The sequence below is a fragment of the Uloborus diversus genome, chromosome 6 (genome assembly GCF_026930045.1).
Source record: "Uloborus diversus isolate 005 chromosome 6, Udiv.v.3.1, whole genome shotgun sequence".
Taxonomy (NCBI): domain Eukaryota; kingdom Metazoa; phylum Arthropoda; class Arachnida; order Araneae; family Uloboridae; genus Uloborus; species Uloborus diversus.
In genome coordinates this window covers 32,680,881-32,705,355 of record NC_072736.1, presented here as the reverse complement: position 1 = coordinate 32,705,355, position 24,475 = coordinate 32,680,881, and positions in this window count along the sequence as shown.

Here is a 24,475-nt window from a genome sequence, read left to right as displayed (position 1 = left end):
TATCACAAATCGGCAAAATTTAAAGCTCTATTCGGCATATTGAGAATTTTCGCCCCCTCCCCCCAAAAAAAAGTTCGGGGCGCTCTAGATTAAGAATATGGTAGTCTCCGTAATGTTCCAGCAATAAGAAGTTGATTACTATTTCCACACCTCTGACTACAAACTTGAGTCACTGGGAGATTCCGAACTGCTTGTTTGACACATGAGTAAAGAAAACGTGTAATAATAGCAAATCAAAAGAACAAGAAACATGATATGTAAAAAGACTACCGAGTAGTTTTTTCACTGCCAGGTCATAGTTTTAGAAAACACACCAACTTAACGCATTCTTTGAAATGATACACCACCCCAAGACCGACTGCTGTATTTCCAACCAGAAAGAAACAATCCATGTCCTTAATAACATTCCGGAAATAAGAAGCTACTATTTCCATATTTCCGACGACGAATTTGAAACACTGGGAGATTCCGAACTGCTTGTTTAACACACGAGTAAAGAAAACATGTAATAATAGCAAATCAAAAGAACAAGAAACATGATATGTAATATGACTACTGAGTAGTTTTTTCACTGCCAGGACATAGTTTTAGAAAACCCACCAACTTAACGCATTCTTTGAAATGATGCATCACCCCAAGACCGACTACTGCATTTCCAACCAGAAAGAAACAATCCATGTCCTTCAGCCAATCAAATTACGCTAACCCAATCTCGAACACATCACCAATCAACGCCAGACAGGAGAACACACAAATAACATTCCGGTAATAAGAAGTTACTATTTCCATATCTCCGAACTTGAAACACTGGGAGATTCCGAGCACTGCTTCCTCGACACTGCTGAAAATGTTTAACAAAAAGAATTAAAAAAAAAAAAAAAAAAAAAAAACGAGGAACTCAGAGTCCCCAATCCGCAGCGAATAAGATGGATGAACTTTTCAAGAGACACCCAGCTCCAGCTTGGAGCAGACAGTGATCCATCAGGGGATGAAGTGATTTTTATTATTTGTTACCGGTTTTGAGGATTAGTAAATCTTCCGCAGGTGTCTTGCATAAGAGCCGCTTTCGCGGCGAGGTCTTTATTTACTCATTTATTTAGTTTTCTTTGCGACGCTCCGGTGATTTCATTCGGATTTTATTCTTTCAACTATCCAAAGAAAGTAAACCTCATTTGGAGGAGAACGAAAGATCATCATAATTCCTACAGATTAAAACAATTTAAATTAATAAGGGGGAAAAAATCAAATATTGCTTGGACGTTCACTGAATATAGATTCTTTCGTATGACTTTTCTGCTAAGAATACAGGGTTGCCACTCCATTTTTGGAAAAAAATTACCTGTGTTTTCCCTGTATGAATATGCAGCATTATAAACAAACGAACACTGATATTTGAAAAAGAACATTAATATCCTGGTAGTTTCATCACATAGCAGGAAAATAACAAATAAATTAAAATAACAGGAAAAAAGAAGAATTTATTATAACTGAAATAATAGCATAGCGATTGCATTTTAAAAATTTGTTTTTATAAAATAGACTCCTCTTTATAATTCATCACTTGGACCTGCCTTTTTCAAGATAAAAAAAGGCAAAAGTAAGCAGAAAATATTGATCACTAATTTCATGCTCTCTAAATTAAATTAGCATAAAATTCAAGACTCATGCCCAAATAAAACAATAAATAATTTTTGCTTTCTTGATAGTTTAATATTAACTTAAACAAACAAGCCCAAATAAAACAATAAATAATTTTTGCTTTCTTGATAGTTTAATATTAACTTAAACAAACAAACAAAAAAGAAAGAAAGACAAATTGACATTTTTTATTTTATTTATGACTTTAAAAAATATATTATTATTATTTAGTAGTTAATATATTTGGGCATTGATTTTGGCAACTTCAATTTTTAAAAAAATATTAAACTCCCTGCATTTTCCCGGTTTTTAAAGAATTTTTCAAAATTCCCTGTATTTTCAGTGTAGCGTGGCAACCCTGGTATATTACAGGAAAGTGGAAAATATTTTTAGGAATAACAATTAAAAATTCGTAACACATTTGCTGAAGAATTATTGTTTTCTTTTTTACCTTTCTGGACAGCGGTTATCGAGAATATTTCGATCTACTCGTTCCCTTCCAAATGAGAATGTCTAAAGCTAACCAACATCAAAAGCATCGGCCTCGGAAGATGTTGATGCTCTCAATCACCTACCAAAATGTTTGTAAGGGTGGGGGATACGCTCTCACTCCTCCTATATTTTTCACGAGAAAGAACAAATTTATTATTTTCCATGTGGATTTTTTGTTTGCTCTAATGCAACACTGAAAAAAAAGCAACTAAGCTTCAAATTTTTAGTTCATTACTCAGTGGAAAAAAAAAAGTTTTATTGAGGGAAAATTTTTTGCAATTTATACTTTTTACACTCCTTCACAACAAGTTCGTATTTGAGCATCAGCAACTAAATTTAAAACCCGGCGTCACTGCAACACATACTACATAACATTACCTTTATATGTAATCCTAAAAGTGAAGTGTTTTATCATCTAATCAAAAGGATTAAAGGAAAGTGGCAAATGAACCATCACACTTTTCCCCTTGACGTGAATCATTGATCACTATCCTTCTTGAAAAGTTGCGATTTTTTTAACGGCATTTATTATCACATGAGAGAATCCTCATATACGTAATAGCGAATTCACTGATACAGTAACGCTACTGACTCCATCAATAATGAAACTGGCGCTACGGCATGATAATTTGATAATATTTTTTGGCAATGTTTGACACCCAAGAAAATGCTTTATTTTGACAAGGCTGAACTGGATCTGGTAACATACCAGTTTTACTGGTAAGACTCATTTTCGGAGAATGAAGACACGAAAAATTGGTCAACAATGAACGCTATCTACTGGAGTTTAGGGTTAATCTACTGCAGTTAGGGTTCAAATTTCAAATATCAAAATATCACCAAACAGGCAATTCCATCGTTCAAAGTGTAGAAGCAATTATTACCCGTCATACCTTGACTGGCGATTTTCTAGTAAGAAAATAGTTTAATTTCATTTCTTTCAATTTTATTTCTACTCCGATTCATTGCCAGACGCTTTTTTTTAAAGAAAAATTAAAAAGAGGAGGAGTGAGGAATCTCAAACGAAGTTTATGTTCGCCGAAAAGAATCCAATTTCGCTTAGAAGCAGGAGTGGCTGACGGCCATCCATCAGTGGATAGAGATTTTATTACCGGTTTGCCGATTAGCATGGTGTCTGAAGCAGGTGTCCTGTGAAAAGTTCCTCCTCAGCAACAAGTCATTTGCTGTTGGTAAGATGGTGAAAAAAGCCGATTCTCAAACGAAAAAACTAGTTTAGCCTCTAAGGTGCTGATTGTACCTTGTTCAAAAAAAGCAAATATTTCAAGTTTCTGGATTAAGGTATAAAGTAGATTAGCAAATTATTCTTTTAAAGAATAATGACCTTCAATCACGAAAAAGCGGTGGGTAAGGCCTGTTCCTTTAAATTTAACACCCTCCCCATTCAATCTGGATCGTAAGTAAGAAGATTTTACAAAAACATTTTTGACTTAAAGGCATCTACAGGGATCGTACTCAATTTGAGAAATAAAATGAAGGAGTTTTGAGGGAGGTTTCAAGGAGTACTAATGGACTGTCATTAAATGATGTCACTTTTTTTCAACACATTTGATCACCTTCCCCCTTTATCACAAAGTGTGACACTTCACCTAACTCCTCTTCTTGTCACATGTCATATTTCTTACAAACATATTGTTACAATAACTGTGTGACGTCACTCTGTCACATTTTCTCTTCCCCTTGTCACAATTTCATGAGTCTGTCTCCTCCTCAAGGCATGACATCACTTGTGGATGACCCTTTTTACAACATCATAACTGCGATTTACTAAACAATTCGTTTTTTTTAAACAAAATCACTTAATATAGTACATCTACTTATGCAGTTTTAAATATTTAAATAATAATTAGGCAACCTGACATTTGCTTCTGAAAGTGTGGTGAAGGGAAAAACAATAATCATAAAACTTTAAGAAATAGCCAAGCACCATTTAAGCACGCTTTACTTCACTTATGAAACGTTTTAGTCTTCTAATAAACTTTTTCTTAAACTTCTATGACTTAATTAAATATGATCAATTTGTAAATCTCATCTTTATGAAAAAAATAAATGCACGAAATAACTACACTAAAATCGCCCTTGTCACGAAGTTAGTCGTCGATCAAAGTATTATAAGTTACTGTCATAGAAGAGGATTATGTAGTCTTGAACTAAAAAAGGAGTTTAAACCAAAATGAAGGAGTTTGAGGGGCTCTTCAAAAAAATTTCCTGAATGAAAAAGTATTGCAGGAATTTTGAAAAAACGAACGAACCCTGATCTTAGTTTTCAGTTTAATGTTTGTGTGCCGGTAGAATTCCAGTAGTTTCAAAAGTGTGCCAGTTTCTCAAAATTATAAAGAGAAAGAAATTCGAAAAGGGAAACGATTATTCAAAATTTTAACGGCAGATAACAGGAAAAATGTCTGAAAACGCATGAAAAATGTTACAACAAAAGATAAATCTTCATGTAAATTATATTAATTTAGTGAAGAATGACCGAATAAAAACGAAATACATCTGTACTCGCAAAATGATAAGAACTGCGCTGATATTGATAACGTCACAACTAAATTATGAATGTCTGTACCGCAGTGGTAGTCGTAACCAACTAAAAATGAACCTGTCAGTATCTCTATTAAAATATTTAAAAAAAAAAAAAGCATGAACCAACCGAATTTATGTGTGCAAATGTGCATAAGTAATCCACACTTAGCGTTTGTAATTCAAGTTAACAAACGTGAGACCATGTGAAATTATTGTTTGAATAGTCTTTATTGTAACGAACGTGTTGCGTCCAACACAGTAAACGTGACTTTAAACTGCGTTTTAAAGCTCAGAACTATAATTATAGGCTGGTTTAAAAATAATCTGTTGCGGTGGCTTTTTGTACAACTAAAAAAGTGTGTAAATGCTACCTCAAGCGCGTGACTTGTAAGGAAATCAAGAATTGCGGTTGAAGTTTATGAAAATATATTTCCTCTTCCACCTAAAATCGTATGAACTCCAATTAATGCAAAAAACTAAAAATATAGACTATAATGTACGGTCAACAATTAACTTAAAATTACTAAGAGCTTGAAAAGCCGCAGTTATTACCCGAAACAGGCGTTACAACATGACAGGATGAATATTAAAAAACACATAATTGCTGAATTATCGAAAGCTATAATTATTGGGGCAAAAACGGAAACCTGCTCCGATTTCGAAAAGCTCGACGACTATTTTTCGCGCTGAAAGTCCCAGGAGTAGTGATTAACATAATCACGCACACAGAAAACAGGGCAGTGTGATTTCAATTACCTCTACAAAGCGAAAAGTGGCCCGTCTTTTTTTTTTTTTTATAGTTTTCCTACGTTTAAACATATTTTGTGTGGCGTCGAATTTAGTAGAACAAAAACTCGATCGAGTTTAAATCGATTTACGACGAACAAATTGATGTAGTAGAGCTTCGATTAACCGATGTGATCGGGACCGGTAAATCGAAAATTCCGATTAACAAACACTTTAAACGTGGATTGAGCCTTTAAGTTTTAATGCACCTTTTAATAATATTAAAATTGGAGCTACCCCCTTTTAAATTTTTACTTTTACACAAGGCTTGAATAAATCAAAATATATCAAATTTTCAGATTAAGTATGCAATTAAAAACCAATTGGCAACGGTAAATCATTATTACTCTTTCACAGCACGCACCTTGAAAAGAATAGTGACACAACTCAAAAAAGCGACTTTTTCAGGAGACAACTTTTTTTTTTTTTTTTTAATTGTTGCGGTTTTTAATATATTATTGTCTCATAACAATTTCTAATTTTTGTAATGCCCCTTAAAAATGGTTAATACTATTCTTTTTGTTTATTTCATGCAGTTTTTGTGCTAGCCTCTAAGGTTTTCTAGAAATTTTAATCAAATTTAGGTCAAATTACATTTTAATCAAAGTTGCCATCGACCGGCAATTTTACTATCTAAGACTTGTGTTTTTATTCCATTGAAAAGATCAACTTTTTAAAAGTATTATCAATTAAAAATATCATTTTCGGTATTTTGTGAGTTCTGTCACTATTCTTTTCAAGCGACGCCGTACATAAACATTTTCCCTTCCAAATCCAGTTCAGATATTAAATATCGCATGCTTGAGCAGTGCGATCTAGGTAAGGACAATATAGCTAAAAGGTTAATTGTGATATTCACGATGAAGAGAAATATCACATTTTTTTCTTCTTTGATATTGAGACATTTGTCATTATGTCCACAAAAATAGTTTCATTTGAAAATTTAAGAAATACTCTTGTGAGTAGCAGAAAAACGCAACTTACTCTTCCTAAGTGATATTGGAAACATTTCTGATTGCACAAAGACAAGACACTCACCTGCAAGAGAAGGAAATAACATGAAAATTGCTCTAATTTCAATTCATAGAACAAAAGAGAAGTGAAAACAATTACAAAACCTACAAAACGTATTACTCTCTTAAAAAGTTACACATAGCATTTCCACAAAGATAAAAGAAACAGCATCTGTGACTTGTTTCATCGGAAGTCGCAAGTTATTGCTAATGGAACTTCTTTGTGAAATTCCTTTTAGAGCTTCAACTCTTTAGTAGCAACATTTGAAAATTTCAAAAAATTTTGTCATAAATAGCTTAAAGTGTAATAATTTAACGATTTTTGAATAACTACTTTCCAATCATGGATTGTATGGAATTTTCAAACGTCCAGATAAGACGAATCTATCTGAATGAGAGAGAAAAGTAAAAATTTGATGCGCGTATTCCGCTCATTTGAATGAGACTCGGCTTCTGCAAAAGCTGGCATCTGTAAAAAATAATAGATTCGTTCATTTCCGGCTGTAAAACGGATGTTTGTCTTTCCATACAATCCGTGGTCAGACAGTAGTATATGACAACAGTGAAAAAGAAGAGTTTCATAACAAGGAATTCAAAGATTGGATTGATAATATCAAAAATATACATAACGCCAAAAATCAAATAAAAGTAGCAAACAACATTCATCTCACCGTGAATAAATAATCACACGCAGCAAATAAATAAATAAATAAAGCAATTTCTGAGAGATAAAAAAAATCGAACTGAATAATATAAAAAACAAGCATGAATTTAAAAAATAAAATAAAAATGCAAGTAAATATTTAAATACACTTTATAAAATCTTTAACATATTTATATTTTCAAAATTTGCAATCTGAAAATTCTGGCTGTAAAGCAGAGCTATCTACGTATATCATTTTCTACGATTATTATAATTATTTTGGAGGCAACAACAAATAATTATGCATAGTTTGAAAAATAAAGTGTTTAGTTACAACTCTTTATTATAACAATACTTTCGAAACAGAGTAGAAAATAAATAAAACCATATAGTTAAAGCAAATATACAAAAAGTTGCAGATACGTGTTTCGGGCTTACCTCCCCCCCCCCCCCCCACTCCCCAAGTAACAAATTCCTTTTAAATTACAATAATGTGAGTTAATGGATCTAAAGAGATCCAACAAAAGATAGCATTAAATAGATATTGCACCAGCAAAAAAATTCTTTGATAAACAATTAGTACATTTAAGATGTACATATACAGTAAATTAACAAGATCTCTAAATGATAAAAATGATGGATACAATCAATTCGAAACGTATCACTCAAATTCACACGTCCCAAGGTATCGGACTTTTTCTAACGCAACGATTTGAGCATCACAATTTCGTAAAAACACTTATAATGTCCAAAAAAAAAAAATATTGCATTAAACAAAACTCTACGGACGTTTTTTCCCCATTCTTTTTCCCTTAATTAGAACTCTAAAACATCTATTTTTCCCGACTCGCCAGATCATCTGGAAACTGGCGCACGTAAACATGTATCACAACTTCGATTAAGATCTTCTTCGGAAAATGTTAAAATAAATTTCCATTGGAAATCAGCAATCTCCAATGCATCTTCGAGGGAACCTTTTCAATAAAAAATGCCATAGTGTTGAGAATTTATTGATAATAACTTATTAAAAAATATAAAAAAATTTGAAATCAAGGATTGCAACCAGGTTTTGAAACATTGCTTTCCTCTTCTTTTCTTTTCGAATTTCTATGTTTTGGTGAATTGCAGAATATATTTGTAATACTCTTCGGAATTTCTGCTATTTTACCCTTAATAAGGTTTGGGCTCAGGGTTTGAAATTACCATAATATTTTCAAAAATATCGAAAATATACGATATTTTGATATTTATCGGATATTCTGATATATATCCGATATTATAACGGATATTCTGATATATATCCGAATATTGTATCGGATATTCTGATATATATCCGATATTATATCGGATATTCTGATATATATCCGATATTGTATCGGATATTCTGATATATATCCGATATTATATCGGATATTCTGATATATATCCGATATTTTCAATTAGCACTAACTAAAGTCTTCAAAACAGTAAATGCATCCTCAAATCACTTTATTTTCTATATAGTAATTAAGATATGTAGACTTAAAATTAAGGTTTCTTTCATTATTCATATCTAATATTTCATTTTACATTTCTATCAATTTTACTGGTGTTAATTTATCATTAGCTATTTTGCTCAGTTTTCTTCTGTTAGCTACTTTTACAGTTAAATGTTCAGAAAAACATAATATGCATTAGTCGGTGCACAGTCATACGACATTTTCTTTTTTTCTGAGCAATGTTTAATATTTCACTAGGCACTTTTAATTTGAATTAAAATTGTTACATTACTAATGATTTAATGCATATAAAATACGAGTAAAAGAGGAATATTATATTACTTTGTTATATTAATGATAAATAAATACAACAAAAACATATTGTACATAACTTTTTGGTTATTTTTAACAATAAATGTACAATATTACTATGATTGATATACTTTTTATATTGAAAATACCGTAGTTGAAAAATTCATATTAAAATATCATGATATTTTAAAAATAAATATCGGATATATATATATATATATATCCGATATGTATATATATATATATATATATATATATATATATATATATATATATATATATATATATATATATATATATATAGACTGATATATATATATATATATCGGCGAATCCTGTTTGGGCTAAAAGTGAAAGGACATGAATAGTCTTCTAAAGGCCTAAATGAATTTCATCTCTAAAGAACCAATTTTAATCCGAAAAATAATTTTAATGTAGCATTGAGCGATACAACTGTCTTGTAAAGAATTAAATCGATTTTATTTCAGGGCGTGGATTTTTAGGGTTCAAACCCCCTCCAAAATTTTTGTGGTGAAATCATGTTGGAATGATGAAAACTGAGAGTGACACGAAAACTACGATGAAGTTATGTTGTTCACGCATCATTTACTTTCTTCATTTAATACACACGATGTTTTGCATTTGCTCATGTCAAAATGCTCTTAGAGATGCACCCCCCCCCCTTCCTAAATTTAAATGAACTACTGTGATAAAATAGAATATTCGAATGAAATCAAATTTTATAGTTCATATAGATGGCACGAGAAATGTGTTTGGTAAAACCCTCCGCGAAACAAAAGTCTGGTTACGGCCCTAATTTCCTTAAATTATTTTCAGTGGTTTTGGCGTCGTTCAACTACTTTTAGAAATAATCGATTGAATTTCTTTGGTCTCTTGTATTAAAGCGAATATATAAAGCAGAGATGAGAATTTTTACGACTGGAGGCCATATTTAAATTAAGCATCAATAATAGATACCGCCTAAGTTGACAAACCTATGAATGCATTTTTATTATTGTCAGTTTGTAGATAGTTTTATCACTTTGTTGCATTATACACATACAAATATTAGAAAGAAAACATTTAAGGCGTTTATTAACATAAGAAACTAAGATAAAAATACAATTTATTATTTACACAAAAATAATAACTTGTTGCATTTTTTATGAACAACAGTTTGAAATAATTCATCGAATGATTTCTCTCACCTTATGTTTAATAACATTGCGAAGAAATTCATTAAGAATAAAATAATATAAAGCTATAAAAACTAACGAATAGCAATAATAGTTAACAGAAAATTAACATTCGATAAAAAATTCTGTAGAGCATTAGCTTTTTATTTCTTACTTGAAAGTAATTGAATATTGATATACTTGGTATCTGGAAAGTTGACAACTGACGATAGTGTGACACGAATATATGTCCCAATTTGAACATCCGTATTATTTTATATGCAACAATTTTAAAACTGGTTTTCAAATCGTCGCAATCTACATACTTGAATATTAATGAATACCAGAGCTAACTTTTATAGAGGCTGCACGTTCCACATGCCTAGTACGAAGTAACACCGATAAATATTACCATATTAACTATTCGAGTACCATATGCATCTAATTTCCACCAAAACAAAGTAGAAGCTTTGTTTCTTTCTCTTCTAAATCTCGGACCGACCATGGGCGAACGAGATAAAATCTTTACCCAAACTAATATGAGATGGATTTTCATCTGCAAGTTCTGATTATGCCAGGGCCCTCTCTTTTACCTGCCGTGAGAAATAGAGACCGTGATGGATTGGTTACCTATCCAGCCTTTAATAAGCGGTCGCGAGCAGAAACACCTCCTCTTTTGGCGCGGTTTCTTTCTTACAGAAAATTACTTATACAGATGAACTCGGTTAATAAGGAAAGGTGAAAGTTCACAAATTAACCGTAATATCTTCACTTATTTAATCTGGGGAGAAGAAGCGACAACTAACGAAACGAAACCAGTCCATTGCCTAACAGCTAATTGTAAAATTTTCCACATTTAATACCAAATATACACATCGTCCACCATTTCGATTACTGGTTAACTGGAAATGTCGTTTTATGTTTCTTTCTTTCTTTTGATTTAAATATATGTATACGAATTGCACTTCTAAGTAAAAATTTCAATGGCTTAAAGAATCAAAACCATTGAATTAATTGATCAACTGAGGAAGTGTCTTCAAAGTGAAGATAAAACCAATATGCCTTTAAAAATATTCCTTTCGGCAAAGGGTAAAATATTAAAAATTAAGGCCGAAGCTAATGGATTAAATAAAAAGTTCTAAAAATCGAAGGAAGTTGTGATGAAAAACAAATGGGAACTAAGGAGGGAAATTCTGAAGTTTAACTCTTTAAAGATCATGAGCATTTACGTAGAGAATTGACATTTTTCTATTATAAAACTATTAAATGTCGACATAATTAACAGGTTGTCAAGTTTTGTGGAAAATGATCAGGTAGATTTTGTGTACATTGAAGAGGTCCATTAGAGATGTAAAGCTGCAACTATTTTCCAAAACTTCATTAATGGCGTTACTTATTAACCTACAGTTAAAGTCACTTTGTAAAAAGTCATATTGTAAAAGCATGACAGTATAAATACGATGACTGCAATCGATATATTTCATTTGCTATTTTTGAAATTAAACTAGACTATATTTGTTGAACGAAAACTTTTTATTGCTAATATTAAGATTCTTACGTCTCAAAAACATTGAAAAAAAATTTTTTTTTTTTTTAAACAAAAGATTTGTATTTGATGGTTTATTTAAAATTCTGAAGTTAGGGGTCATATATGTCCCACGACCCTTAAAGGGTTGGGAAGAAATCCTATGATTTAAACAATAATACTATAAAAAAATATCAAAACTAAACGATAAACTCTCCTTGCCTCCATATTTTCACTTTTTAGTATTCGCTGAAGTCATTTTCACCTATCCGTAGAAACAATACTTGGCCCAAAAAAATTTCCACACACAAATTCTTCAAAGTAACCTTAAAAGATCAGCCAGCAGAACTTTCCAAAATAGTTTCACACGAGAGCTTTTAAACTGTGACAGAGGGGACTTCATATTCTCCTCGGATGGTCCCTTATTATCAAACCTTCCAAGCGGGAGGGGGATGAATCCAGTGCAGACGATCGCAAAACCCTCCCGACTTCAGACCCCTCGTGCCATCTGATGCATCATACTTATTAAAGATGTCAGTTACAATTGGTGGCAGGTCTCTGCCACGCGGTTCAATTATAGAGCAACCTGTGCCAGCAGGTCTGTACTAGGAGGTGACAACTAAGGTGCCGCTGTATCAAACGTAGTTCTTTATATCTGGGTCTGTCAAGTACACCATCCGGCACAGAAGGGAAGAAAAAATACCAGGCAGGAGTTTATTATTATTTTTTAGTAGGAGGGCATTGGTTCGTTAGTTTGAGGCCAGAATCTGTTTCATTTTGTGCTGAGACATTGCAAGGCAAAGGGAGTACAAGTTGAGAATAAGCAGAAGTTTGTACATAAGTTGAAATAAATATTTAATTAATGGGTAAACTTTTTAAAAACAACTGTACAGAAGGTGTTTAAAATTTTCAACCAAGGTGAAAACGTGGCGGTTTCTTGTATTCTACTGGAAGAAAAACAGCTATTTTGGATAACTTTTAAACTAAAAACAACAATGTAATTAAATATCCCACACAAATTAGTGCTTTAATTTACACTGATCTCATTAAAAAATCAGATATCGGTACGTAATTTAGATAAGATCAATAGCTTTATACAAATAAAAATTGATAGATTATAAATTAATACAAGTTATGGCACTCTCATCGTACTTTTAAACTCGTCGATATTTTAAATATGTAATACGAATTTTATTTATATCACAAAACTTTTTGAATAATAGTAGAGCAATAATTGAAAAGTTTTTTTTTTTTTAGGTGCAAACCATTTTGTTTCCAAAATCAAGCGTTTTATGACAAATTCTGAAACATTTCTTTCAACTGTGAACGTAACATAAAATACTTTGTCAAGTGTAAATTGGCTGACTGCACATGCATGCTTTGGCCCATAAATTCAACAGATTGAAGGAGACGGTATAGAAATATACATGTGCACACATTTACATTTTTCGCGAGGCAAAGAAATATAAAATTTCTGTTGAAAGAAGGAAACCAAGTCGGAGAGGAACATTTTTCGTCACCCGTCACAGCAATCACCGAGAGGTGGAAAAGAACACAAAGTGGGAGCCTCACTTTTGTCTGCAACACTTTACCGGTGGCAGCAAGACAAAGCAACACTTAAATCAACTCACAGACAAACGCAAATGAAATAAAATATTCCAGGAGTAAGGTCCGTCGATCGCGCATTTTAAAGCGCGAAAAGGGCGGGAAGAAAAAGAACATAAAGTCAAGCAAAATGGCGAAGTTCTTCGCGGAGGGCAATGACGATGATTCCTCCACGACATCGGGAATTTTGTTTCCGATTTCGCATCTCTTGTTTTTTGTTTGTTTACCGTTTTATTAAGGTTTTGACGGGTGGGCCATTACAGAGGTTGACGTTTCGAAAAGCGAGGAACACAACCCCCAATTCGTTCCAAGCTAGATGGGCTGACGAAGTACTTTGCATATTGCCATTTGTCTGAGCCACTTAGCGTCAGCAGCCAAGCAGGTAAAAGCCCAAGTTTCTGCTTTTCCCATCTTCTTTCTATTTCACCATTTTCTTCTTATTTTTTCGTTTCTGCGAACAAAGAAGATGCCTTAGCTATTGCTGCTAATAAAACACATCGATTGAAAACTTATGCATTACCAAACATAATGACATTATTTTCTTACGATTCTTTCAATTTGTCGACAAAAGCTTAGAGTCATGAAAAGTAAGACTCCTGAAGATACGAATGCAGATAAAAAAATAAAAAAATAACTCAGGACTGCATAGTTCTTTTGCAATTAAAACTTAGTGTGAACACATACTTCTGATTCAACTAACTTGATTAACTCATGATAGCAACTTTTAATTGTTTAACCATCGCTATGCCACAAGAAAAATATCAAATTCACATTTTTCTTGAGTAATGGAGAGAGAGTTTAAATTAATCTCATGGCGATTCGAGCTCATATAAATTTACAAGATTTTAGCCAACAGATAAAGAAAACTATTTATGAAAACAAAACTCAGTAAAAATGAAAATACACTCACTAAGAAGTATAATATGTATTAGAATCATAAAATGCAAAAACTAACTTTCTTGAACAGGGTACCACAAAAATAGACACATACATTTTCCTTACAAATTGGGATTCATATCATTTTTTGACAGCTTGGAACAGGCTAATTAAAACGCGGATCACTTATGATTGGTTGAAATTGTTCACAACTTGGTTGAAGTTGTGTGATTTAACCAATTCCTAATAACCAATAAAACCAATTCATAATATAATTTTCAGTAGTCCGTTAATATATCTTAAAGTTGTAATTTCAAAACAACAGCTTATTGGTATGTTGGAGGATTTTATTTGCATATGAACAAACTTATATTGATAGTGTTAGATTGAATTGCATTTTACCCTGCTGCAGAATGTTTTGTTGCTTTGATGCAAACTTTCTGTGGATTAAAAATGATCCATAGAATATTTATTCAAAATGTGAATTTGGGAAAAACACATATTAGAGAGCAAAGTTATTTGCGGATTAATCCTCGAAGGAGATAGCTTTCTGCCTTCTGCCACAATTTAATAAAAGTCCTCTCCTTGGTTTCTCCCTTAGGTCCTCCACCAGTTTTCTTTTTGGAACCATTTCAGTTAAAAATAATGAACGATATTTTTTTTAGAAAAAAAACTTGATTCTTCTATACAGCTGGCGGACATTTCGAATCAGTAACAAGTATAATAAGTACTGCTGAAGAGGGCTAAGCTCTTGTACTTCGCCTCAATCCTGAGAGAATTTTTACATATTAGACGAAATTCAAGACTATTTAGGATGAAAATAGATCCTGAAGTTAAGAGGGCTCCTGTATAACTTTTGTTCGACATTAAGCACTGCCAGTAACCATCAATTAAAAAAACATCTTCCACACCATCCAACATAAGTGTAAGTGACCCCAGTAACCACTCTTAGTTAAATACAGATGAAGTAACATAGCAATCTCACCGATTCCAAATAAAAAACTGGGGATTCAAAGTGATCATTGTATGAGCAAATCGGAATGTACATCAGCAAAATCTCGACAGTCTTATGAGCTGGCAAACATTTAGAATTAGTAACCATCAAAACAAGAATCTCTTCTTCGCAGTTGGGAGCAAATTAGTCACCGTAAACATAAAAAGCATCTCACTCTCACTTTCCTTTTTTCAAAATTTTTTTTTATTCCATCCCAACACCATTCCCTTCGCCATGGCTCGGAGCAAAGACCTCTTTTAACTATGTTTGCATTGGCTGCTAAAGCTTCCACTTTGTCTGCATGGATTGTTGACGCAGTACACTTCTGCAAGAAAGTTGCAGGCGAGAGATGTATATATACCAAGGATTTTTTTTTTAACGATGTTTTTGTGTTGATGGCGGAGTAGACTTGCCGCTTGTGAAAACACTTGGAAATTTAAGAGCGGAAGAGTGGATGAAGATCGTTTTTTTCGCGTTGCGTGGACCTCCCCCTGTGTTCGGCCGAACAGATCTTTTGGCGGCGAATGTTGATTATCGTGCGGAACAGGGGTGGCCAGCCCACGCAACAGCGATGGCACGCGATGAGGTATCAAGTTTCAGCCGCCATTGCAGTCAAATTAGCTTGTGATGATAATTTATTGCATTTCTGTCCCCCCTTACGTTAATTGGCTGAACCATCCGAAGTACATATCCGACTACCAAGGCAGCGATAACTTTTTAGCACTCTGAGACTCTGACTCGTGGAAGGTATTAAGTGAAAGGAGCCAAATCGTTACAGTGCGGAGTAAAACGCAATACTTAAAAGCTGGTAACGCATTTGACAATTTTACGCATCGAAAGATAATAAAGGCAAAGGCGCATAGTGTGTGCAAATCGAATTTTAAAAACTAGTTCACTTTTGACTTTTCGAGTTATGCAACAAAAAATCTAACAGCATTATTAAAAATGAATGTAAGAGTAATAAGATTCAGTGGATTGAAACTTCGTTTACCCTTTTGATCTTTTCAGAATATTTTACTTTAGAACATTGTGATGAAAAAAGGGGGAGGGTAGAGCATTATTTAGTCTTCAAATTCAGCAACCTGCAAAAGGTATTATTTTTCAGAAGATGTAGTACGAACTATATATAATTGCTTTACATTACTACAACAGCCAGTATTTCCCTCTCTGGTAAGAAGAGGGAAAGGTGTTGATTCATATAAGTCCTTAAATGTATAAATATAAACATACTAGGATTCGAAATATGGTTTAAAACCAAGGGTCCTACATACGCATGAAAGCTATTTTTAATCAGACGAATTTTCAAGGCCAATACGTACCTTTCCAAGTGGTACTCCAAAGCAGTGAAAGACGAATGAAAATTCGCTCTCCCCCCCCCCCCCCCCCCCCCAGTTTACGACCTTGAAGAGAATATCTCAGGTGGAGCAGCGTTCATCTGTGGACGCCGAATTAAATGAAATAGGTTTCAGCGATGTAAGATGGAAATGAAACTGATAAAATGGTTGATCTTCTTTGGATTCGGGAAAAATTATTCATTCCATCATAGATATCTGTCGATTCGTATAATTCTTTTAAAAGTAAAATTAACTTTCATCTTTAAAAAAAACGGACTTTACTTATTTTTTCTTGAAAATAAGATAACAACGACTTTTAATAGAATCCGAATTTTATAAGAAGTCCAAAAAGTTATTTCTTGATAAATTTGTAAAAATATGAATTTTTGCTAATGGTGCAGTTTTTTTTTTTGTCCGCCGCTTGTGAGTGTGTGTATATATAAAATATATATGTATATACACTCACACACATTTTATTTATATATATATATATATATATATATATATAGTTTTTTTCGTAGTAATGAACGACAGTCAAGCGTGCGTCTCCGACTATCGCGTGCGGATGTCCATTCTTTTATTTGCAGAAAGAGAAAAAGTGCGGCAAAGAGCGGCTGGTCACGTATCCGTTATTATGTCGGTGAAACCGTCCGAACGGATTGGGCGAGGGGAGGAATGGAAACCCGTTTTTTCCACCGGGCTCTTCCATTAAAATGCAAATGGAAGCGAAAGATGCTCTTCGCGGGAAGCTGTGCGTGCGTCGAATGCGTTCCATCGGCGACCCGCATTCTTCGCAAGACTGCACGACTTCCGCAGCACTCACACATGCGACGTTTGCGCGCGTCGCGTCTTTCCGTGGAATGTCATCTCGATGTATCAAGGGCATGCACATCGATGACGGTGATCGCAGTGATAATCACATTAATTTCTACTTAACGATATTTTCATTCACTGTTTACCTAAACGGAATCGATATACCATGTAAACTTGATTATTTGACACAGCTCTGTCCAAACTTTTTTTTGAAAATCAAATATTTGGCATCAGTTATATTAATCGTAATCAACAGCAGAAAGGTTGCCAAAAGCCAAGGTGGGCCCCATGTCACTGTCATCACTGCCCTGCCCCCATCTCTCGCAACCTTATCCTCTATCAGGGCCGACGAGAGGCCATGTCAGCCTGGTCGGAAACCAGGATCCCGGCTCGCAATAAGAGTTGACAAGTTTTATGAGGAAGGGGGCGGGGGCCACCAAACTGTCGGGTGGCCCGCCATGAACTTTGGCGGCCTTGCCCTCTACAGCCTACACTATTTCAATTCCCTGCCAGGCCCATAGTTTCCCGATTCGGCTGACATGCCCTCTCGGCGGCCCTAAACAGCAGAATTGAAAAGCTTCTTGGATGGCTCGTTTACAAAGGAAATGCAATGAACCAGGTTAAAGTCGGGAGTAGGAATTTTTGATAGCACCTGTTAACATATTAACCTGCAGTTCACCAATATTAATTTAAATTTTCCCATTTTTCTCCTGTAAGAAACAGCTTAAAAATTCCACCTGCCATGACCCGTGTCGTGGCAATAAAAGTACCTTCAATGAGCACGGTTATTGGTCAATGCAAATGATCATTCGATCATTCGGGAATTTCAACAGAAACCCAGGCTTTAATACATACATTGTGTAATCCTTTAAATTTCACATAGTAGAACTTGCAAGAACGAAAAGCAAAAACATGTGACTGTTTTTCAACGCGAAAAATACTCGTCAGATTCTAGAGGAATATACAAAAAAAAAGTAAAATCATCCAATAAGATCAGTTAACTTAGCTAACAGTATTACAAACTAGTAAATATAAAGCAATCAATAAGATAAAAAGTGTTGAGTGATTTTATAACAACGACAAACACGTGAAAATAGCAAGTAACCAGCCGATTTCGAAAGTAGAAATAATAATAATAATGCGAACCAGCATCGAAAACAAAAATACGCGCGAAAAAATTACTATCAACAGATTTACCAAGTTAATATAAATTATTATTATTATTATTATTATTTTTTTTTTCAATTCGAAATGTGCATTTTATTGGAAAAAAAATGGTGCAATTCACTAAAAATCCAGAATAATTGTGGACTTATTTATTTATTTATTTATTTATTTATAAGTTACGGCGATATTGATATTAAATTCTTTTTGCTATTAACATTAATGAACTTCGCGTTGTATCGCATTGCATTTATTTACTAATTTTCAAGTAAATGAATTCGAATCAAGATATTTATACTAAATCACATGCTCTTTTCATCGATCACCAGAACTGAAGTTATCGTAATCGTTTTAGACTCTAAATTAAAAGTTTTTTTTTTTAAATCCATTGCAAAGATAAATGCTTTCATATTTTTGAATAAATTTCATTACACAGGACCATTGTGAATGCTTCACAGATGAAAGAATTTCCAATCTCAACGAAAACCATGCGGGTCAAAAGAAAAAAAAATGACACTTTTACCAGACCGCCATTTTGATGAAGGGTTAAAAATAAATAAATTATATTACCCTGCTCTTGAAGCGGGACTCAAAGAAGCCAGACTTTACGTGAACCAAAGGGCATCTCAATTTTGACCACTTACAAAAATAAAACAGAAAATATGAATTAAATAAAGCGAAAGATAATAGGCATAAAATTTTTTTCCAAGAACCGGCATTCAAGAACCGGTTTGCAAAACAAATCAAAGAAACGAAAACGAGGTTTCGCGAGGGAAATGGAGAAAAATAAAACAAAAAAACATTATAATGTAGCACTAAAACTATTATGTTCATCAGGGATGAACTTGAATTCGATGAATCTTTTCACGCCTACGTAGAAATTTAAGTGCATTTTTGTTCGTTTTAATAGCCTTCAGGTGATGCGTTTTCTAATTTCCTTCCATGGTACGTTTTTCAATATTAAAGATATTCCTTACTGCATGAATGGCAACAGCTATTTCTAATTTGTATGAAAAATTAGTGACCGGAAATAAACATTTATTTTCCTACAATCGGGAAAATTGATTTTAAAAGATAAAAGTATTTGTCCAAAGTATTTTTTCTACAATACATACATATTTTTATCCGAGAGTTTTAAAATCGCATTGATTGTTAGCATGTGTACAGTGAAAGAAATGCAAAATATTAAATTTAAAAAAAAATGAGAGAGTACCGAAAGGAAAAATTTACATAGCAGATGTGTTAAGTTAGGTAGTTAGGTTAGTAGATGTGCTAAGTTTGAGTTTTCGGGAACTAAAACAGAATGAAAAGAATGAAATACCGAATTGATATTTTAACAACGTTAATAAAGCACAAGAAATTGCAAGTAAATATTCCAACAGCAGGGATGACTATTTCATTCAACTTCTTTTTCAAAAAAAAAGGGGGGGGGGAGAGAATGCAGAAAGGAACATCGTGCATAACTGATGTGTGCTGGAAAATGAGATTTCAGGAACTAAAACAGAACGAAGAGTAAAAACCAAAAAGTGATTAATATTTATAATGAAACACAAAATTTGCAAATAAATATTCCGATAGCAGGAAATGATTATTTTACTTATTTTCCAAAAAAAGAAAAGAGAGAGAGAGAGAGAGGCAGAGAGAGAATGCAGAAAGGAAAAACCTACATTGCAAATGTGTACTAAAAATGAGATTACAGAAACTAAAACAGAACGAAAATAATGATATACCAAAATGATTCTAACGGTTGTAATGAAGCAACAGAGATTGCAAATGAACACTCCCCGATACACAGTGTTTCGATTAATACAAGCTAGCTGGACAAAATTCAAGTTCAGAATTAATCATTTCATCACACAAAATTAAAGTGTTCCTAAATTCATATGATTTAATTGTTCAAGATGGATATTATTTATACTAGTAAGTGCTTTTTTCCCTAATTTAATCACTCTATCTGATAATTAAACAATATTAAAAAAATTTTGAAGCTAAACGAAGGAGTTTTTGTTTGTTTAAAACCCTTCAAGTGATGGTAATGATTTTACCCGTTTGAACCCGGGCCAAATTTTCTGTATATAATAGCGGCACTTTTCCCACTATTAATGAGACGTATTATAGTCCGCACACTCTAGTACAACATATTTTTTTCTCTGGAGTACTTTCTTTCGAGTAGGGATTTTTTTGAAGAATTATTGGAGCACCCAAAGCTTTGGGTGAAAAAAATATGTTATACTCGAGTGTGCTGACTATAATGCGCCATATTATTAATGGGAAAGCTGTAGCTACTATATACAGAAAATTTAGCCCGGGTACAAATAGATACAAGTCATTGCCATCACTTGAAAGTTTTGAAACAGGTAAAAAATCCGTCGTTCATCTTAAAGAAAAATTATATTGTTTAACTATCAGATAGATTAATTAAATTACGGAAAAAAGCACTTACTAGTGTAAAAAAATATCCATCTTGAACAATAAAATGATATGAAATTAAGAACACTTTAATTTTGTGTGATGAAATGATGTCTGGAACTCAACTGACTTATTCAATTACAAACGGATACGTACCTTTAAACCTTATTACTCACGCGACGGAAAAGAGTAAGACATAGACAAATAACTAAGTATCATGTTTTGGTTTACTATTTGAATTATCCCAATACCAAAGTTGAGAATTTGGAACATGACTTTTGTCCACCTAGCGTGTATAAACGAAACACTGTGCGATAGTAGGATTTGTTTACTTGTTTCACCTTTTTCATTTTTTCAAGGGAAAAAAAGAGAACATAGAAGAAAAACATGCATGATAGATATGTACAGGAAAATTAGATCTCGGGAACTAAAACGGAGCGAAAGGAATGGAATACTAAAAAGTCATTAACAACGTTGATGCAGCATGAAATCTGAAAATTATTGCATACACATGTTTCAGTTACAAGAAACCCCTTTTCCAATGCAGAAAACAGGAGCTTATGGAGAAAAAATCATTAAATTGCAATTTTGTGCTACAATAACGTTTGCCACATCTTTTTATTTTCAGCACAAAGCACAAAGATGTTGTCTTATTTCTGAATGAAATATCATCATAACTTAATTGTCAATAGCCATAACGTTCACTTTAGTTGTAATTTCTGTACTTCAGAGCCAGACTGACGAAAGTCCAAAAATTGCGACCTTCCGTTTATTAGTGCATTGTATGTATAGCACTATTCTATCCGCATCGAGCCATGTGAACGTTATTCTTGAAAGAGAATTCTCTTCAATTTTTTACCAGGGTTAAAAAAGCGCGTGTCCCATCCTTTGCATGGCCCAGAAAAAAGTTTTTCCTATCTGCTGTAAAATTATCGTAAAGTGTTTTGCGTCCTTCTGGCTCTGAGGTACAGATTTAATCATCACTAGCTTTTCTTATGGATGGGTAAAATAATTAACAGTAGTGTCATGTTAACAGTAGCACAACTATCATGTGCTTTTCAGTTTTCTTTTTTACTGTGTCACTAGTGCAGCCATAATTACCTTCTGCGGGGGGGGGGGGGGGGGGGGGGGGGGGTGGAGGCGTAATCAAAACAATCCTTAATTTTGAAAAACTTCTGTAGTAGGATTGTCAATAATGTTAAAGGCAAGTCCTCTAGAGTGTTTTTACCCCAAAAACCGCTCTCTTCGCGGCGCCACTGCTCTGTGTACATAATTCAATCGTCAATTGAAAACTTCAAACACGCTGAACATAATTAATTTAAGAATAGCACTCTTTTAATAGAACACAGAAAATTATTGAATACACATTTTCTAAACGAGGACGATTATTAAAAACTACTTTGTTGCAAATTTATTGATTCAAATAACAATATTTACGCTTGCCTTTTACCATTTTGTTGAACAAATTTGACGAAACAGCAACCTGGCTGACGCTACACTAGCCATAGTTAGTACATAGAAGGGCAGAGGTTTAAAAGACGTAATCGAATTAGAAATAATTACTGAAGCAAATTTTCGGGTCTGTTAATTTTCAGCTGCAGGATAGATTAAAATAATCCAACAGGTGGGGACGGACATTGACGAGAGAAATTACAGCAAAAGTTTAAGCAATAAGAGCATCACTGTCGGCTGCTACAGAGAGCAAAGCTTTTGGGACTGCGAACGACGAATAGTTCAATTTGGAAAGAAAGGTATAACTCGCATGTGTGTAAAGGTATGTAAAATTATTTCAATGTAACGTGAATCCATTGAAATTTTGTGAACACGAGTTCAACGTTAAGGAGCGAACAAAGATATAAGATAAAGCGAACAAAATTACGTTAAATCTCGGAAACATTGGATACAAGATCGCCGCATGCTTCAGAGGTCAGAAGTCGGGATACCTGTCGTAAAGAGTGACATTAGATACTTAAGACATTTAAAAGAAAAACGTAAGTAAGCAAAGATTGTTGAAACCCTCAAAAGCACAATCATATTCTTGCGCACACGAAGGAAATGATTTCTGTACTTGTAGCTGAATTTTTTTTATTTATAACAACTTCACTCCTCAACTTAAAAAGTAAATAAGATATTTTTTAAAAACAGAAAGTTAAAAGCAAAAGACGAAAAAAAAAATCAAAACCTTGAGCTATTCAAAAACAACAGTTCGTCGGAAACCTTAACCTATGGTCGCAAACTCAATAAAATTAAATGAATGCTGTAAAAGTTGTTTCTCTACCAGCACAGACAAAATGCAGAGAAAACAACGTCTTGCTCGATACAAGATTGAAAGTTTTCGTTAAGCTTCGTTAAGATTTCAAATTACCATCAGCAAAATTACTATCAGTCTACAAGAATTAAAGGTAATGTAAAATCCTTATGCTAGTTAATTTTTAGCATTAAAATTAGCATGTGGAAATTCTTTCAATTACGATGTTAAGTTTTATTAATTACTTTATTTAGTTTTGTTGAATTAAAGTGTATATCATTTTGAAATTTTCCATCAATGATTAAAGTGTTAACATACCATGCTTTTCCACGTTAGTGATTTTAAGATAAGGAATATCCAAGGTTGCAAACGTGTTTATAAACTGTATTTCTTAACTCTAATAAATATTGTTACTTTTATAGACAACATAACACATCAAATACTCCGTTTTCAGATGAAACAAAATCATTCTAACAATGAGAGATAGTTTCTTTTTTCTTTTTATTTTATTTATTTATTTATTTATTTTATTTTATTTTATTATATTTATTTTTTGAAGGCGTGGAAATATGCCTTAACAGTTTTAGAGAAGTGAAATTCATTTTGGAAAAGTCAAGTGAACAAAAACAGTGAAGACCATAATAGCGATCAATTTCATAAAAAACTAACTTTCTAGATAAGAAAATGAAATATGGCAAGGCAAGCAAAGGAAATATGTGCCATATATTTTCATTTTTAGCGTTCAGAATGTTTTACATTTTTGATTTTGAAAAAAACCAATAAACATTCGAACTTTAACATATTCTCCCCCCCCCCCCCCCCACCTCCCATTTTTTTCGAAGCTAAATTTTTGTTCAAAATACAAAGCGTGAAAATGCACTTCACTAAATATTTGAGCCATATTTCCGATGCGTTAAGTACGCTTAAATCTGGTAACAAAGTTAACCATAAAGCACGGTCCTTCAGCAAAAAACCACACACACCAAGATCAGATTCCCGCGATATCAAGCCGAGACACGTGGCGGAATTAATCATTATTCAAATTATCCCCCCGCGTTCGAATTATTTCAAATTGGCGGGGTAACACCCTCGTACATTTACCACGGCGGGAGAAAAATCGTCATTTTTCATCTCACTTCTCCCCAGCTCCTTGGTTTAAAATGCATCTTTTTACTCTCCTCCGGTAGCGCGGCCTCAAGTCATTACCATAAAAAACAAATATATAACCCGAATGGAAAAGGTGTAATTTCGCCGAAACACAATGATCTTCCACTTGAAACTGTCAGCCCCGTCGGACTAATAGAAGAAAAATACCAGGGATAGACCTATAATTAAGGCAACTCGTCGAAAGACAGATTTTTCAACAGTCCGGGCGGATAATTCAATAAAACAGACACTGTATTAATTAATCACAAAGTACGAGCGCTTA